Here is a 15,465-nt window from a genome sequence, read left to right as displayed (position 1 = left end):
GCTTTAAAATCGTTAAGCCGCAACTTCTTGGTGATTCCGAGTACTTTCTCGCGCATCAGAGGTCCACTATGTGGCAAGTTATTGCTGCGAGCACGGCAGAACCAGTGAGGTGTGAAATTGTCAACTATTGAGCCCGGTGTGTTGGGAAAAGCGCGTTTACTAGTAAAGTTATCGTTCCCAATCCACGATTTCGGAAGGCCATTTTTGTTTCTCAAAACTTGACTGATCTGTGTTTTCCTAGAACAAACCTCGTAGCCATATCTCTACACCGAGCTCTCCCTTTCCGCACGAATTATCTCTACCTCTTCGTTCAGCGTTAGCCGTGCCCGGTTTCTCGGCAGCACCTTAGCACAGCGGCACACGGACTCCCTGGCTGGGAGGCAGCAGCAGTGAGCTCTTCTGGCGGCCTCCCTCCACACGGAACACTGGTCTAGCCGGCCGCCCCCACACACGCCTTCCTCACTCAGGGAGGAGGAGGCGCAGCAGTGGCGGCGACATCAAAGCCGCGCCTTCTGAAGGCCCGCACTGCCGGCAGACTCGCGACCTCCGCCGTTCCCACGCCGTCCGCTATTTGGGAGTTTTAACTGTTGTTGGGAGAGAGGTTTGTCTCTCCGCCTCCGTTACTGAGAATGTTCGCTACTCCGAAGAGTTTTACCACAAGGGCTGATGTCATATGGCAGGGGAATTCTAGTTTTTATTTATCTCAGCGAGGCGATGCAGTCCTACACTGAAGGGCCAAAGAAATTTTTACGCCTGCCTAATATCGTGTAAGACCCCGCGAGCACGCATAAGTGCCGCAACACGACGTGGCATGGACTCGACTCAGGTCAGAAGCAGTGCTGGAGGGAACTGACACCGTGAATCGTGCAGCTCTGTCCATAAATCCGTGAGAGTACGAGGGGGTGGAGATCTCCGACAGCACGTCGCAACGCATCCCAGATATGCTCAGTAGTGTTCATTTGTCGGGAGTTTGGTGGCCAGCAGAGTGTTTAAACTCAGAAGAGAGTTCCTGGAGCAACTCTGCACGTGTCGGGTGTCACATTGTCCTGCTGGAATTGCCAGTCGGAATGCACAGTCTACACGAAAGGCTGCAGGTCCTCAGAGAGGATGCTTACGTACGTATCCAGACGTATCACTCCGACTGCACCCGCCCCACACCTTTACAGAGCCTCCACCAGCTCGAACAGTCCCCTGCTGACACGCAGGATCCGCGGGTTCATGACGTTGTTTCCATACCCGTATACGTCCGTCTGCTCGATGCAATTTGAAACGAGACTCGTCCGACTAGGTAACATGTTTCCAGTCATCGACAGTCTAATGTCGGTGTTGACGGGCTTGGACGGGCCTACAGGGGTGCTCCCTGGGCTCCGAAAGCCCATTTCGATGACGTTTCGTCGAATGGTTCGCACGCTGACACTTGATGGCCCAGCATTGAAATCTGGAGCAATTTGCGATATGGTTGCACTTCTGTCACGTTGAATGATTCTCTTCAGTCGCCATTGGTCCCGTTCTTACAGCATCTTTTTTTTCGACCGCAGCGATGTTTTACTGGATTCCTGATACTCACGGTACAATCGTGAAATTGTCGTACGCGAAAATCCCCACTTCAACGCTTCCTCTGACATGCTGTGTTCCATCGCTCCTACGCCTACTGTACCATCACGTCCAGATTCACCCAAGTCTGGATAACCCGCCACTGCAGCAGCAGTAACCGATGTAACAACTGCGCCCCACACTTGTCTTATCTAGCCATTGCCGACCGCAGCGCCGTGTTCTGCCTGTTTACGTATCTCTGTAGTTCAATACGCATGCCTGTACCAGTTTCCTTGGGGGTTTCACTATATATCCAAAGGTTTTCTTTTTGCCTGGTGTCGCTTTCTGGAAAACCGAAAGAACCAGAGGTCGTACAGAGTTTCAGGGAGAGCATAAGGGAACAATTGACAGGAATGGGGTAAAGAAATACAGTAGAAGAAGAATGGGTAGGTTTGAGGAATGAAATAGTCAAGGCAGCAGAGGATCAAGTAGGTAAAAAGACGAGGGCTAGTAGAAATCCTTGGGTAACAGAAGAGATATTGAATTTAATTGATGAAAGGAGAAAATACAAAAATGCAGTAAGTGAAGCACGCAAAAAAGAATACAAACGTCTCAAAAATGATATCGACAAGAAGTGCAAAACTGCTAAGCAGGGATGGCTAGACAAATGGAAGGATGTAGAGGCTTATCTCACTAGGTTAAGATAGATACTGCCTACAGGAAAATTAAAGAGACCTTTGGAGAAAGGAGAACCACTTGCATGAATATCAAGAGCTTTGATGGAAACCTAAGCAAAGAAGGGAAAGCAAAAATGTGGAAGGAGTATATAGAGGGTCTACACACGGGCGATGTTCTTGAGGACAATATTACGGAAATGGAGGAGGATGTGGATGTAGATGAAGATGAAATGGGAGATATGATACTGCGTGAAGAGTTTGACAGAGCACTGAAAGACCAGTTTCCTTGGCGTTTCACTATATATGCAGAAGTTTTTTCTCCCAGTGTCCCGTTTTCTTATCCCTATCTTTCACCCATGTCCCATTTCACCTCGTGGAAGATGTGGTCACCACAGCCTAGGCCAACGCACCCCAGCAACTGCTTCGTTGGCCGAAACTTGGTTATCGTGTGTGGGCGGCAAATCGCAGCCGACGAAGCGTTTTGCCTCGACTGGGGTTCGGTCCGCTGGCGATAGCGTCGAAGCGTTGGCGGTCAGCTGGCGTTGGGACCCCACCGCTCTGCTCTGTTCATCGTAAGAACAGACCTGATGTAAGCAAACACACACGCGATGACTGGTCGAGAGACGTAGCACACGTGTTCTTATGCTTTTTGAAGTAGGTCCTACTTCTGTATTGCGTATCTTATTACTGTTCCAACTATGGGGAGGGGGGGGGGGGCGAGACACGGTTTCTGCCCCCCCCCCCCAAAGACCAACTCGCTTGGAGATTTACTTCATACATGGACAGAGCCAGTGAATTAAATAAGCTGCGTCAAGAAATCTGCGCCGGCCGCTGTGGACGAGCGGTTCTAGGCGTCTCAGTCCGGAACCGTGCTGCTGCTACGGTCGCGGGTTCGAATCCTGCCTCGGCCATGAATGTGTTAGGTGTTAGTAGTACTAAGTTCTAGGGACTGATGACCTCAGATGTTCAGTCCCATAGTGCTCAGAGCCAATTCATCCAGGTTTTGTAACTATATTCTCCCACTTCTCAGACAGACCTTTATGGGAAGGGGGGGGGGGGGGGTGGAGCTACGACGTACACCAAACTTTTTACAAAAAGGTGTCATTATTTCCGATGCAGCGGAAATACTTTTGAGTTGAAGGGGGGCACCAAATCTGAATCCAAACGGGAGAAAACCGTCGTTGGATCTACGCTGGGGTAATCAGAACTCGCTTGACCATCCGTATCAGCGGCAAACAGCTCGGGCCCAAGGATTCACGCAGGAAGAAAGGAAGAAAATTAACAACGGTCGGTGAATAAGCATTCCCTACCACTACAACGAAGCAACCAGATGTAAAGATGTCGGTAACCAGTATGTAACAATATAAGAAGTTCTTACAGAAAGACGCAAACTATATACATGTAACACAGTATCGAGAACTTTAATGGAATAATTCCTGTAAGTTTGAAGAAAATTTGTATCTGGACGCACGCGTTTGAGTCAGGTGTATTGCATACAAATCCCTCCATAACCCATTGCAGCTGGTCATGAAATCAGCCATCATGAGAGTGCACACGGATCATTCCTTTTATTCCACGACAGGAGAAAGTCCACTGCTGTTGCAGCATCAGAAAAGTGAGACGTATGTTCAGAAATGTTACTATATAGCAGGCTGTCATGAAGTTCATGGTTCACGACACGCACTACGTTCACATTTCAGAATGAAAATTTTATTAATATGCCTGGTTACAAACATACCCAGTTACGTCTCATACTAATACATAATACACTCACGATTTGACACAGGCTCCTTTGTGTAGCGGCCACATTTCTCACAGTCACCCTGCGATAATAGTTAAGCAATGTACTCAGTCGTGGCAATTATTGCTTAGATAACGTCTTGTGCCAAAAAAAAGCCCTCAGTTTATTAAGGGGACCACACCGTGGTTCAGATCGAAAAAATGGACTTTCGGTTTTCATCATATTTCGATAGATTAAGGTTTTATTTAAGTAAAATGGAAAGGATTTTGCTGGAAAAAAATTTTCGAGCATTTAGAGACAGGTTGTATACGCGGACAAGGAAAAAACTCCCGGATTTTTCCCAGAATCCCGGTTAAAAATACACTTTCTCCCGGGTGAAAACACGCTTTTTCCGTGTTAAGTGACAGTATATTTTCCCTAACAATCCTTCCTCTGAATGGTTATGGTTTTATACACGGGCGTAGAATTTCCCGGCAGTTTAGAAAACGAAACAGAGGAAAAGACACGTTTTCGAAATATCTTTGATGTGCAGCAGCACGTACGCTGCGTATTTTCGTATTACGACAGCACACATTGGAATTCCACCAAACACCGCATGTTACTTTCCGAATCATTGAAATCGAGATTTCGATGCGCTTTTGTAAGCCAGTCACAGCTCGTGTCACGTGATCTCGCCAGCCGATGACAGCAGATATTCAGACCGTAAGACACGTGACGTAGTCAGCCAACAGCAACACCACTGTTAAGTAGCACGAACACACAGACAGGGAAAGCTAACAGTTTAAGTTAATATACACAGTGTTGCTACAAGAAAAGAAAAGCTTTCACATATAATATTGGTCTCAAGCTGCAAGAGAAGCTAAGCTTCCGCATATACTGTTGAACTTTTTGCGCGTGTTACACTTTAAGATATATCACACATATGTGCCAGTAATATTTTTAATGACAAATTTCTTATCTTCAGGGTTCAAAATTCTTCTGACTGGCTCGTCATCAAAGAGTTGATTTTTAAATGAGAGTCAAACGCTCCGTGATTTAATAAATTCATGGTACATTCTTGCACATAGCTCAACTTGCGTAAAAGGATATTTACTTTGAAAGTAACGCTTTTCAAACCACCATTCGCAATATTTTCCCGCGACCTGTTAGAAATAGGTTCGTTTCAGCAGTTGCCAGACAGCGCAGATAACAGGCGATACCGCACTTGGATAGCTATCATGACGTAGGAAGCCCCTGTATGTGCGTACGTGTAAAACATTGAAAGACCATACATTATGTCATAAAAGAAACAAGACATCAGAGGATACTGCAAGAGCATCGGAATTTCGTGAACCATATTAAAATGTGCACATTTAAAGTGCATAATTAAAGGGCACATTCGTATGTCCAGATTCCCAATGAAATAGACCTCGACCTGATATTAAGCTTTTCATTGTGGTTTTCGGGGTGTAAATTTTCTTGGAGCACCAGTACTGTAGCAGTCGCGCGGTTCCTGACTGAGCGCCTAGAACCGCGAGACCACCGCGGCCGGCTGGAAATTAGACTGCATTATAGAGGAGAGAGAGGAGCGGTTTGTTATAAACCTCAATGAAAACAGAAGTTCGACAGAGTGAACCTTGTTTCGTCCTTTATCATTATTATTACTGGTATTGTTATTAAAATTAACAATTGTGTTTGGATGGAGCGTTTTGCTGGTAACTTAAATGAAAATAAATCTGCTTCGACAGAATAAACCCAGTTTAACATTATTTTAACATTACTGTTAAACTTATTTCGTACATTGTTGCCCAGGTTTCTCGCGGTCCGCTGTGACAGCTCGGCAGCCAGCCGAACGCCGCCGGCTGCAAAGCGTGCGCCAAGGATTTTCCACAGCCCTACGTATCACGTGAACACCGAATGCTTTCTCTAGAAACGAGCGTAGTCGCTCACGTGACACTTTATGTTTCGTCCCGACGCTACAGTCCGGACCCGCGCTGCTGCTACGGACGCTGGTTCGAATCCTGCCTCGGGCATGGATGTGTGATTTCCTTAGGTTAGTTTAAGTAGTTCTATGTTCTAGGGGACTGATGACCTCAGATGTTCAGTCCCATAGTGCTCAGAGGCATTTGAGCCATGTTATGTATTTAAATTCTCCCATTTCTTTGACACCTTTATGGGAAGGGGGGTGGGAGGGGGGTGGAGCTATGACGTACACGAAAGTTTTTACAAAATGGTTTCGTGATTTCCGATGCAGCGGAAATATTGAGTTGAAGGGGGCACCAAATCTGAATCGAAACTGTAGAAAACCGTCGTTGGATCTACTTTAGGGTAATCAGAACTCGCTTGACCATCCGTATCAGCGGCAAACAGGTCAGGCCAAAGGATTCAAGCAGGAATAAAGGAAGAAAAATTGACAACGGTCGGTGAATAACCATTCCCTGCCACTACAACGAAGCAAGTAGAGGTAAAGATGTCGATAACCAGTATGTAACAATATAAGAAACTCTTACAGAAAGAAGCAAACTACATACATGTAACATAGTATCGAGAACTTTAATGGAGTAATTCTTGTTAAGTTGCAAGAAAATTAGTATTTGGACGCACACTTTTCAGTCAGGTGTAGTATTGCATACAAATCCCTCCATAACCCATTGCAGCTGGTCATGAAATTAGGCATAACAGTGCACACGGATCATCCATTTTTCCGCGGGAAGATATAGTCCACCGTTGTGGCAGCATCAGAAAAGTGAGGCTTATGTTCCGAAATGTTACTCTATAGCAGGTTGTTATGAAGTTCATGGTTCACGAGACGTCCAATTTCAGTATCAAAATTTTATCAACTTGTCTAGTTACAAACATCCCCATTTATGTCTCATAGTAATACACAATACACTCACGATCTGACACAGGCTGCTTTGTGTAGCGGCCACATTTCTCACAGTAGCCCTGCGATAGTACTTTAAGCAATGTACTCAACTCGTGGCAATGTCGAAAAAATGGACTTTCGGTTTTCATCATATTTCGACAGATTAACGTTTTATTTAAGAACTCTGGAAAGGATTTTGCTGGAAAAAATTTTTCCGTGCATTTGAAGACAGCAGGGACAAGGAAAAAAAGTTCCCGGATTTCCCGGTTAAAAATACACTTTCTCCCAGATGAAAACACGCGTTTACCGAGTTAAGTGACAGTATATTTTCCCTCATAAATCCTTTGAATGGCTATGGTTATGGTTTCATACGCGAGCGTATAATTTCCCGGCACTTAAGAAAACGAAACAGAGGAAAAGACACGTTTTCGAAATATCTTTGATGTGCAGCAACATGCACGCTGCGTATTTTCGTATTACGAAAGTACACATTGGAATTCCACCAAACACCGCATGTTACTTTCCGAATCATTTAAATCGAGATTGCGATGCCCTATTGAAAGCCAGTCATTGCTCATGTCACGTGATCTCGCCAGCGGACGACAGCAGATATTCAGACCGTAGGACACGAGATGTAGTCAGCCAACAGCAACACCACTTAAGTAGCACGAACACACAGACAGGGAAAGCTAACAGTTTAAATTACTATACATAGTGTTGCTACAAGAAAAGCAAGGCTTTCACATATATTGTTGATCTTTTTGCGCGTGTTACACATTTATATGTATCACACAAATGTGGCATAAATATTTTTAATAATGACAAATGTCCGATCTTCAAGGTTCGAAATTCTTCTAAATGGCTCGTTATCAAAGAGTTTATTTTTAAATGAGAGTCAAAGGCTCTGATTTAACAAATTCATGGTACATTCTCGCACTTAGTTAAACTTACGTAAAAGGATATTTACTCTGAAATTAACGCTTTTCAAACCATCATTCGCAATATTCTCCCGCGACCTGTTAGAAATAGGTTCGTTTCAGCAGCTGACAGAGCGCACATAACAGGAGAAACCGCGCTTGCCCAGCTACCATGACGTAGGAAGCCCCTGTATGTGCGTACGTGTAAAACACTGAAGGATCGTACATTATGTCATCAAAGAAACAAGACATCAGAGGGTACTCCTAGAGCATCGGAATTTCGTGAACCATACTAAAATGTGCACATTTGAAGTGCGTGCTTCAAGAGCACATTCGCGTGCTCAGATTCCCAATGAAGTAGACCTCGACCTGATATTAAGCTTTGCGTTGTGATTTTCGGGATGTAAATTTTCTTGGAGCACCAGTACTGTATTGTATCATGTTTGGTTCATTATTATGCCTTAGTGCCATACGTGCTAGGAACGTGAAAACGTGCCCCTGAAATGCAGCGAACAGTTTAAACTAGCCAGTACCGTGGAATTAAACGTTTCATTTCAAATATATTGACTGCACCTGCGGAAAAGGTTAATAAAGCCAAATTTCTGTAGCGAGCAGACAAAAACAACTTCATTGTAAAACTTTGAACACAGCTGCTAAGGTTCAGTGACCGTTTCAGAATTAGAACAAATAAGCCCTCGGTCACAAACATTAAGTCAAAACTGACCAGGCTTCGACGCTACTATGAGCGTCGTCTTCAGAATTAAACTGATTGTTCTAAAACATAATAGGTACCCTATATAAGACATTAATAAACTAAAGTGTGCACTGACTGGAAAGAGATGCATTCTAAAAAAATCTAAGCCGGAAAGGCGACGTCATGAAACGTTGTAAATACGATAAGATGGCGAGCCGCTAAGGGCTGCTCGTACCTGAATGAACACGGGTTGCAACCAAACTGAGGTGCCCACGTTAGAAAGTGTGGCCAAGTAAACTCGGTGTTGCTACGAGCGCCACCTAGTAGCCGCAGAAACAACTAGGCTACTGTACATTCAAAATTACACACATGAAATTGTAACGAAGCTGATTCAGGCATAATGTAAGCACTAATAATAATAATATGAAGTTACATATTTATCTGCTTTAAACAGATACATTTTGTAACGTAAAAAAACGTCAGTTATGACATACAAAAAAACAGCAAAGACGTAACAGGAAAATAACATTTCGGCAAACTGCATGACGAAATTGAATCAAAGATCAAGCAACGGCTTTATACAGTGGAAAAAGTTTTTATTTCGCAGCTGCAGCTGTTCGCTGAGAATGAGGCCATCATGACGAGATAGATGTTTGAAAATCTCCAATTCCTCTAAAACATCTAACCTTCTTTCCGGTATACAGAATATTATCGCCAATGGCTTTATGCACGTGTCCAGTAATTAAGAGATGATCGGCAAAGGATGAATTTAGGGGACTGGTGCCGTTTTTTCTCAAAAGATGTTCTTTATATCTGATGGTGAAAGCACATCCAGTTAGCCCTATGTAATAGGAGGAGCAGGTATCACAGGTGATATTATAAACGCCAGAACTTTCTGTAGGGGAGCGAATGGATTTCAAATTATGAATAAAGTTTCTCGGCAGATTGTTATTAGTAGAGAAGGCAACATTGCAGTTGTATTTGGTGCTAAGTATACGCTGAATCTGACAGGAAATGGGTCCTGCGAAAGGAATAGAAGAACGTTTTGTTGGGTTAACTTCAGCGTGTGGGGTGTTGTGCGCAGTAGTTCTTGCAGTTTTCTTTTTTAGGATATCGTCCACTAAGTTAGGCGTATAATCATTATTGACTGCTATGGTTTTAAGTAAATTAATCTGCTCATTGAACTTTTCTGTTGGAAGTGGCATAGAGGTGGCTCGATAGACGGCAGAGTGAAAAAATGCCATTTTTTGAGACTGGATGAAAAGAGGAAGCTGGCACGATTTGGTCAGTATACGTTTCTTTCCGAAAAATATTGAAAGTGATATTGTCTTCTATTGTAACCGTCTAGTCTAACTAATGTAAATGGCGGTTTTCGTTTTCGAGTTCAATAGTGAAAAATTTTTTCATGGAGGTCGTTAAAAAGTTTAAATATATGATCAGTGCTATCGGCGGGTCGGTTATGGATGACTAGAATATCGTCAACGTATCTTGTGTAAGAAAGGATACGTAGTGAAGCGGCTGAGAAACGGTTACACAGCTTTTTTCCCAAGGAATTGATAAAGATGTGGGCAAGGATACCGGCTAAAGGGTTGCCCTAGCGAGCCCATCAGACTGCTGGTACAGTTGTCCATTTAGTTCCAAGTAGTTGTACTTGACAACGACATTAATCAGATTCGTAAAATCGGTAATCTGTTCATCTGATAGATCTTTATTAAATTGACGTAAATTTTCTTCCACAATGATGAGCGTCTCATGTACTGGGACATTGGTATAAAGATTTTTAATATCTCAGGAAAAGAGCTTGGTGTCTAAACTGCATACTGAGTTTTTAATATTTTGAACCAAAACGTAGCTGTTGGGAGCGGAATAATTCTTTTCGAAAACGATTTTTTCAAAGTTTCGTGTAGAAATCGGGCCAAATCGTGATATGCTATTGGAAATTGGACGTATTGGGTGATTAGGTTTATGAATTTTGAACTGGGACCGAAGTTCAGGGGGCTGAGGGTTCATATTAATGAGTAGTTTCTTTTGGAAAGGTTTTATAAGAAATTTTGCATTGTTAATGGCTGACCTCACTTCTTTCTGTAATTTAGGAGTCGGATCCTCATGCAGTTCCGATATGTTGTTTTCACTGAAGAAATTTTCAGTTTTAGAAATATACTCAGAAATATAAGCAACGACTAGACAACAACCTTTATCGGATTTAGTTATTACAGCATTTGCTGTTTTAAGATTATTATTAATGGAAGTTACTAAAATTCTGACGTTATATGTAGCATTAGGCAAAGTAGCTGTATTTTTCTCTAGCATGTGGGTTACATCACACGCAATTCTGGCTTGAGAAGCATTATGAATCTTCTTATAATCGAGACCGATTTTTAAATCAACAAGCACATTTTCTCTCACATTTCTGTCTAAAAGGTTAGGCCTGACGTATTTTAGTCCTTTTTCATAACAGGACTTTTTCATTCTGAGTAAAGATGATGTTGGTTTTATTTAAAATTCTTTCATGAAAGATGTGACTGCTTTTATGAAATATATTCTGAGGGCATTTCTCGTTAGAAAGCAGACAAAAAGATTGCTGAGCTGCTTCTCGTGTTTCTCCATTATACCTATTTTACAAACCTCTAGATGTTCGTTAATTTGCGTCCACATGTCAATATTACGAATGAAAATATGTTCATCTTCTGGCGCACGCCTTTATGAAAAACAAAGAACATACGTGTTCGAGGAAATGTAAGGCATATTGGTTCAAATGGCTCTGAGCACTATGGGACTCAACTGCTGTGGTCATCAGTCCCCTAGAACTTAGAACTACTTAAACCTAACTAACCTAAGGACATCACACACATCCATGCCCCAGGCAGGATTCGAACCTGCGACCGTAGCGTCGCGCGGTTCCGGACTGCGTGCCTAGAACCGCGAGACCACCGCGGCTGGCGTAAGAGATATTATTTGGTCTGAAGTGTGCTGGAGTGCAGTGCCACGCCCCTTCATAAAGCATTCTTCTACCGCACGTCACTGTATTTCGCTCTGTGGAATTGAAACGTGTATATTTTATAATGGATGCCACCAAACTATATTCAGGACAGTGGAAACTGAAATGTCCTCTGGTGCCTCTTCTGCTCCCAGTTTGACAGCCTGCCCCTCTTAAAAAAAATCTCGCAATTAACAGAATGGGATTATTTGTAATAGGGAGAACAAGAACTCTCCAGAAAATTTGCACTCTTTATTCCCTATTAGCTAATAACTTGCTGTTTTGTGTGGCATAAAATTAAATATATGATACATAAAACCAATAAAAACAAGAGATAAGCAAGAAAGTACACATTTCTTCAATCCTTAGCTCGTAGCATTTTTTCTCTCTAATCTTGATCCACCTTTACATGGCGTGCTTTCCTTTCTGCGGAAGAATCTCTTACCTCAAAGTTCGTCAAACGTTTTGCTACGTGAAAAATCGAAATGTCCTTAGCAAATACTAAAAAAGCTTTTAACACAAATAATACCCAAGACTGGTGTGGCTTTACCATCTGATTACGTCTATTTTGTCATTGTCTACTAGATAAAACAAAATAGGCCTTTCTAATATTGCAGCAATTTTGTAACACACATCAAATAAACGTGAATGTTTTGGCACAAATGGCCATTTTTTATAACACGAAAGAATATAATTCACAAAGTACCAATATCACACGTCTATTACGCCTACTACAAGCAAAAAGCTTCATTTTAGGAAATAGTTTCACATTTTATTTATACGCACCGGATTCTCGAGCACGAGATCGAAAAGTAGTATTACGAAGTTTTTATATAAATCTGGATTCGTCTTTTTCTTCTAAAATTGTGTGATGTCCCCGTTTCTTCTCCTTCCACGTTCTAACAAACAATCCTGTCATCACCAATTCTGTAGCTATTCCTGCCATTGTCAAAATTTGTTCGCCGATTAACTTCACTAACCCTGCCTGAATCACAGGTTTAGTTATCCCGCGATTATTTTCCAGTTAGGCGTTTTACGTTTTCCTCGTTACTTCCCGAATAGAACTTAAGCGGCTGCTAGCCGGGGACTGTACAACGGTCCTTACTGGTATAGCGATCTGGCCAAAAAAATTCTGTTCAAGTTTCATTTTCATGGCTACACCGGGAAGATATCACGTACACTATGCACACATTCAAAAATCAACTTATGACTCATTCATACATCAATTTAAAATGTGTTCAAAAATGTTCAAAGACCGACACAGGGACGCGTTTCAAAATCGTATGAATAATCTTAGAGACCAACGAGAGCTGGATGCTTGGCGTTTTGTGAAAAGTTTTTCCTGCTCAAGAGTATGAATTTGGCGCCCCCTTTTCCCGGTAGCATCTAGCTGCTTGCTGCGACTGCCTGCACAGCCAACAGCCACATTCCTGTAGCCAGAAGCGGGAGAATCTACTACTCAAACCCGACTGAACTGCAACACACAGAAACACCACGTTTCCAAAAAATTGTCTTCGGAACGAAATTTTAGAAAGGATTCGTTCGAAATTCTTGATCTCATTCTGAAAAAATGATCGAAGGGCAACCAATACACTTAACATTGTAGGCAACTACAGCTGTAAGAATGTATTCTCGTTAAAACCGCAGCAGCAGTTGATTAATCCTTTATTTACGCTAACAAAGTGTTACTCAACAACTCTGTGCCTTTGTTTAATAAGTATATATATATATATATATATATATATATATATATATATATATGTGAATCATCAGTTTCTACCAAGCGACAATTGTCTCGTAAAGACATTTAAAAAACTTGGAACGAGAAACGTATCTCGCGACGACGTAAATGTACAGGAACCTCGTGTATCACCGAGCGCAAAGACGGTGTAAAATTTTATAGTAAATATTAAATTTAATCTTCGTATCAAGGACTAAACTCCTTAAATGTAAACTTGTATGCAATTCATACGGGAGAATAAAGCTCCTTGATTACTGTTGTAATAGGTAGAAGACATACTGTACCGCGTAAGTTAGATGTTGCTAATATTGTACGTAAAAGTTTACATGTACGTTATTTCGATGTACAGTGAGCCCTCATGTTCCTTGCATCGAATTAATTTTTCTTAAGACGTTTACAGCTCCACAATTTTAGCGGCCTCTGCTTCAACAGACGCCATTACGCGTCGCCCTATAACGCAAAATGATAGCGGATGCTCAGATCAGCCGCTTTAACATGTAACAGACATTTTTTCACAGCAGTCAGCTGCAGACGAGAGCAAGACTAGTTTTGAGATTTTACTTTCCAGCTTACGCCGACAGCCAGGATTAGACTACAACAGCCTGAACATGTTGCGTGGGTCCAGAATGATTTCAATATTTGAGCCCATGCTCTTAAAGTACAATTACGCCGAGGCTAATAATGCATTCAACAATTTTTGCATCTTGGACCACACAATTACACTCGCGCGTCTATTTGAAGACTCCGAACAAATCAGAAAAATATAAATAAATAAATATACTCCTCCCAAAGAGACACTTCACAACCTTTTGTTGATCAGTCCACGAGCGAACTGCCAGTTCTTAAGACTTTTCAGAAAATACATTGAGGACGACTGGTTTTAGCAAATAAATGTTTCAATATAGGCGCTTAATGTACGGTATTGTTTTCCTCATTCAAATACTTACATTGTTAGAAAAAGGAGTGCTGTTTGACAAGTATAAGCCACAGTCAGTCTGAAGATACACAATTATTAATCTACGTGACTACAGTACTAAACCCATAAAGGCGGACATTCTGAGGTCAACGTAAGAATTCATTGATTTCTGCGATTACACAAATACAATAAAGACGAAATGGGGCACAACCTTATCTGACTGACTACCCAAGAGACGGAATTCTCGCCGAAAACATTACTCCACAAAAGTAAAAATATCAACTTGCTGTTTGCAAATCCAGGACAGGGAGAAACAAGCTCCATTCCGTTACGTTATTCCCCACCTACAAGCAGGGTAGTTCTTTTATACATCAGACGTAACGAGTACATCGCAATATTTCCAGAAAACATTTCAACAAAATGGCGCGAAAACGACAAAAATATCTAGTCCGTGACTGTGCTTTTCATTCTTGCCTATAGTCAGTAAAACAGCAGATTTAACTGGAATTTCGATAGCGCTTAAAAATACCAAGATTTTTAATACGAAATTCGCTAGAATTTTGAGAACATAGTAACCTTCATAGTTTGCTTTATACGCAATAGCCTCGACGGAGAACACAGAAACCGCACAACTACCACGGCCTTTCAAACACTAAAACGTAAATAATACAACATGGCGGGAACGAATGGAAATGGTCACCTTTACCTTATTAACGGAGAAGTAGATACCAACTCGGAAGCTGCAGCACAAAATGCGGACCCACGTCTTCACACTGGAAACAGCTCGCTACAAATGCGTCAGACAACAGAAGGCGCAGGGACTGCCACGCTGCCAGTGCTGCCAACTGCTGAGAGGGCGGCAGGTACCAACTGCAGCCAGCCTCTCACAGGGGGCTGTGGTCTGCTCACGCAGTACTGGCTCTGGAATTTCTGTAACAGTGAGACGTTAAAAAGAATAAACAGAGTAATACGTCTCCATTGTGTCACACAACCATGAAGTACATTATAACGGCGATAGGACTTCTGATAGCTTTTTGTATAAAATTATAATTATAGAATAGAGAAGAAATGTGAAGTGTAAAAATAGCTTTTGTCTGTCATCTCATTCTTGGAAACGAGCGATATGTTAATATTCAATGTAACTGCTTCAACGGAAATATGAAACCTACTTTTAACAGTTCTACATACGGCTAATAAACACACTCTTCATAAACCCATGTGCAAGGACCCCTTCTGGTTCGTCCTGTACGCAGTATCAAATCAGTTCTGGAAATGCGATTTACCGATGCCGAATTTCCTACTGTGTTTTTAAGGGAAAACAATACAACGGCATTCCATAATTTTACCGTTTTGAGCACATTCATTTTATCAAAGATTAACTATGTAACTCCCGAGAATGCGGTCAGCACTTTTGTCACGTCACG

General features: G+C 42.1%; 1 protein-coding gene across 1 annotated transcript in view; it reads right to left on the bottom strand.

The window, feature by feature from the left end:
• Positions 1-14,826, bottom strand: part of LOC126213535 (ankyrin-2-like) — a 101,353-nt gene extending 86,527 nt beyond the window's left edge. The window contains exon 1 of the mRNA XM_049941380.1: positions 14,748-14,826. The gene's annotated coding sequence lies outside the window, so the exon portion shown is untranslated. The remainder of the gene's footprint in view (positions 1-14,747) is intronic.
• Between the last annotated feature and the right edge of the window lie 639 nt (positions 14,827-15,465).

The sequence above is a fragment of the Schistocerca nitens genome, chromosome 11, assembly GCF_023898315.1.
Source record: "Schistocerca nitens isolate TAMUIC-IGC-003100 chromosome 11, iqSchNite1.1, whole genome shotgun sequence".
In the NCBI taxonomy this organism is placed as follows: Eukaryota; Metazoa; Arthropoda; class Insecta; order Orthoptera; family Acrididae; genus Schistocerca; species Schistocerca nitens.
Note: the sequence above shows the minus strand (reverse complement) of the source record. Positions and strands in the feature narration are given on the sequence as shown.